At 35.9% G+C, this 4,829-nt stretch overlaps 1 pseudogene; it reads left to right on the plus strand.

Annotated features, from left to right (window-relative positions):
• The first annotated feature begins 1,252 nt into the window (after positions 1-1,252).
• LOC114753646 (zinc finger protein CONSTANS-LIKE 9-like) lies at positions 1,253-4,345 on the plus strand (annotated as a pseudogene).
• Positions 4,346-4,829: the final 484 nt, after the last annotated feature.

Here is a 4,829-nt window from a genome sequence, read left to right on the forward strand (position 1 = left end):
TAATTGCTATTTAGGATGCCCTTCGGCTGCAGAACTTTCTTCAGTATGGTCATTTGTCTTGGATATTCCAATTATTGGTGAATCTTCGTGTGAGGAAGAACTAGGTATGATGAGTGTTAATGAGAACAACAATAGGAGTGCTTGGGTTCCCCCCGAAAGTTAGAATGCATCTAGTTCAGCTCAAGTAATTGATATACACAGCATGGACAATTTTTCTATTTGTTGATACAGGGAAATGAGTTTGGTTTCCACTGCATAAAGTCGGTCCCTTTAGATCTATTGCATTTGGTTTCCAAGGGAGAATGATATTTGGGTCCATAAGAAAATCAACACTTTCATCCCTACCCAAAAACTTGTTGATATAGTATATTATAGCTGTCAATCTCAAAAGTTTCATGTCTAAGGGACCAAATTGTCAATAATTTCCCTATAAGGATTCAAATGTCATTCTCCCTTTTTCCAAATCAATTGGTCCCATTGGGTTACCATGATAAAGAGGCAGTCGCTTGTTGTCATTTCTTTTATGTTATGTCCACTATGTCTTTTTAATCAATACTTAATGTTGTTTATCTATATTTGTTTTTGAAAATACAGATTTAAAGATCATTTCCTATCCTCAACATCACATTTTCCCATTCCATTCTCTTCCTTTCTCTGTACCAATTGAGTCCTTCCTTATTCTTCTATCAAACTGTAGAGTCTTGACTTTTGTGGTGGTTTCATTTTCTGGGTAGTTATTGCTACTAGATACTGCTCTTAGTTTCTCTTTTTCATATGGGTAGCTTAATCTCAATGCAAGTAAAAAGACCCTGCATGCCACATTTTATCATATATATAGCTTTAGTATGAGAGCTGCCAGTTTTGCTGAACAATGAAATTAACAAATATGAACAACAAAAAATAGTGTAATAACATCATTGTTGCCTTTTTTTGGTGCTAGTAATGGCAGATGAAATTTTCGTTCCAATCTACATTCAACAAGTATTCATTTAAGACGTGCTTTGTAGGTGTAAAATGGGAAAATGGAAAATGGATCCTTAGAGGATACTAATAAATCTAGACTTCTATTGCAATATCTAAGTTTTTTCAGGAGGGAAAAAAAAGTCATCATTTAATCTATGTTGCTGACCTTATTGGGTGGGATGAGTGTTATTCTTACTATAGCTGCTTTGCCAAAATGTACACAAATATTAACTTTTTACAGTATCACAATTAAGTCGAAGAAGTTTGCTAATCTTTAATTAATCTGTAGGTATACGAGCCAAGTACAAAAGGTTCTGGACCATATGAGGCTGATAACTTGTATGGTGACTTCGACATGGATGAAATGGATCTGAATCTTGAGAACTATGAGGGACTCTTGGTGTGGCTCTTAGTCATTCTGAAAAGCTTTTTGAAAATGGTGGGATTGATAGTTTGTTTGGGACAAAAGAAATGTCTGCTGGTGATTCCAATCATCAGGCTGCTGTTGAGGTATTGAAATGTCATAATTCTTAATTTGTGAAGACACGTTTCCCTATTATTGAGATTGATCTTCATTTAATTGTGGGGCTACATGTTTTCAAGTTCTTGAGTACGAGCATCTTACATTGTTAAATCATATATGGTTTATCATTGTTTTTCAATCTACGTTTCTCAAAGATGCTATATCAAACTTTGCTAGATTCAAATAAGTTTTGTGATTGCTCTGACTTTGAAATGGATGGGAGAGGCTCAAAATTTGAAAGTGGAAACCACCTCTCTGACATCATTTTTCAGCAAAAATTGTTCCGATCAAAGAGTTGATATTGAGCTTTGATTGACAACAAGTGGAAAATATAAAGAGTAACATAAAATATCTGTGCATTTTTGTTCCTCAAATATCCTGCGTATCTTTTGATTGCTGGGAATAAAAGAGAATGGAAGGAAGATAAACTGGACACTTTCCTTGATTTAAATTTAAATCTGACATTTATGTTTGGATTGATGTGAATGGACAAGGAAGGAAGGAAAAAAATTATTTCTTGGCTTAAATGTGAATGACAGAATGTCTAAACTAAAATTTCCCTTCCCTTTGCCATTCTCCTTAATCCAAACATCCCCTATTGTATTTAACTTTGTTATCTTTCATTCAACAGCTCATGGCGCATGCAAGTGTTTTTGTGCAATGCGATGTTTGCAGATCAATTTGCTGCGTGCTGATCAAGTCTATGTCTATGCGCATAGTAGATTATACATTTGCCTTTCTTCCTTTGGGTTTCTCGAATGGTTTATTGGTTCTTTTTCTACATTAGTCAGATACAAAAATTCTGTCCAGGGGTTGACAGCTGGACCCGTCAACACAGCACGTCCAGCATGCAGTAATGCGGCATCTGCTGATTCCATGCTAAGTACAAAAACCGAATCGGTTCTCTGTTTTACTGGAAGGCAAGGGCAATCAAACGTTTCATTTTCTGGTGTTACTGGAGAGAGTAGTGGCGCTGACTATCAAGATTGCGGTGCTTCTTCAATGCTTCTCATGGGGGAGCCTCCTTGGTGCCCTCCATGCCTGGAGAGTTCCCTGAAAACTTCTAGACCGCAGTGATGCCATCACGCGTTACAAAGAAAAGAAGAAGTCACGCAAGTAAGTATATCACAAGCATGCTAATGTAGTGTAACCACTGACATGCCCTATTTTCATGGAGAAAAAAGTGGTTGGTTTCATCAAAGTTTTGTGGTCGCTACCAAGTCATTATTAGTTTGACACTAGCTATTTCTCATGTTCTTACCTAATCATTCTTTTAACATGCATAAATTTTAGCTTCTTGTTGACTGAAGTGGTAAAGTGGAAGCAGTGAAATTGTAGTAGGTATGAACAGTCTTAAAAAACAAAAGAACTGAAATTTGTTATATGTTTGCAATTCTGACATAAGGGTAGGTAGGGCAGGTGAAATACCGTTAGTTAACAAACAGTAGCCATTATTAATTCCTTTTCCCCTGCCTATAAATGTACCCGCAACTTACAATCATCTAACAATTGTTTACTCTTATGATTGAATAAGATTGCAGTTTCTAGTCTCCCTCTCGTCTCTCTGTTCTTTCTCTCTTCTTTTAACCCTCTATTCTCTTGTTCTTCCCTTTCTCCCATTATACTTCTCCAATATTATAGAAGTATATCATGATAAAAATGCAAAACGTAGTTTCACTGGTCACATTTTTGGTAAACTACAGTGCACTGATGTTACAAAATGAAAAGCCATGTCTATATTTGACATGTCACAGAGTTTATTAGACATGATGCAACTTTTAAACCGCGAGTACTTCAGATTTTGTTAGTGTCATGTCATGTCATATCATATGATATCTATTTTGTTAAAGTTATCTATTTTCTATTTTTCTTGGGTCAACTAATTTGTCATTGCTGGATTTGTTGATATTATGTTCTCATTTCAAAGGATATTTGCATGCTAGGTATTCATGTAATTTGTTTTTATGGAAATAGGTTTGAAAAAAGAGTGAGGTATGCCTCTCGCAAGGCAAGGGTTGATGCTTGAAGGTGTGTGAAGGGCCGGTTTGTTAAAGCCGGTGAAGCTTATGATTATGATCCTTTGAGTGAAACCAGAAGCTACTAAGTTCACAAGTGTTAACCAAGTTCTATAGAAGGAAAGAAACAACAGTCAAACACAAAAATGGGTGAAATCTGATGCATTCTCTCTCCATACAATGATTTTTTGCACTGGGGCCTAGATACTTCAACAAGTTTGAAATCACAATACAGCAAAAAGCATCGATGGATACTTCATCAGGATTCTATTATAAACTCTGGGCAAGCCAGATTCAAGTGTCCTTCGCTCTTAATGACGTATGCATGAACTGAGATATCAGCTCATAGTTTCACTTTCAGCAACCCATTTCAGCCAATGGGGTCTGATTCATTCCTCTTCAGTTTTACTTGGCCAATCTCGCGTCTTAGTTCCTCTATAGGAACCCCAAGATTCTTGTCAAGTCCTTAACTGGCCTTAATTAAACTTGGCACTAGCCATATTTTTGTGCAGAAAAGGGGCTCCACTTAACAGATGTAGATGATCTACAAGGTTTTAGCTTTGTAATATTTTTGCTCTTTTGGCTTTTTGATGATGTATAGCACACAATCTATACGTTGGCTGTTGAGATATGATTGCTCCGCAGTTTCAGACTCTGTAAGATCGAACAAATTGTAAACTCGACTCAGATGTATAGAATAGGATTTTTCTGTTCATTATGTCTGTGAGGGGATAGAGTCTACGAAGTTTTATTTGTATCCCTTTTTTTGGGTTCTGTGAACGCACTCCAGTTGGCTATTATTATTTCGTTTTTGTTTAACTATTTCCTGTAGGGGATTTTACATCAGCTAGGCATTTTTCTTTGGGCTTGGGAAAGCCTAGTGTTTTTTAAATTTTTTTTTTTAGGGTTAAAAGTCATTTTTGCTCCTAAAGTATGCTGCAAGGAGCAATTGGTATTCTAAAGAAGGCAACAAAGCAAAATCACCCCCGATCTTTCAAAGAAGGTGCAATGTTGCCTAATCTTAATGGATGACCCGCGGTGGCCATTTAACACTTTATTTTATTAATAAATCTCTATTTCTACTAGAAACTCCTATAATTTCAATTAGGGAAGATTATTGTCAATCTCAAATAAGTAGTTAATTACTAAAAAATCCCAAAACATGGCAATGACAAGATTGCGCATAGGAAATGATAATAGGTTATAACAATGACAATAGGTTATAACATATTAACAACTCAAGATTTCTAAGTGATATAGGCTGCATATGTGGGAATGGACAATAATTTTCTCTTTTAACTATAAAAGATGTGGAAAGGTTTTTCCCC

This window comes from Neltuma alba, unplaced genomic scaffold, assembly GCF_004799145.2.
Source record: "Neltuma alba isolate B1F8T4 unplaced genomic scaffold, ASM479914v2 tig00008046_pilon, whole genome shotgun sequence".
Lineage (NCBI taxonomy): Eukaryota > Viridiplantae > Streptophyta > Magnoliopsida > Fabales > Fabaceae > Neltuma > Neltuma alba.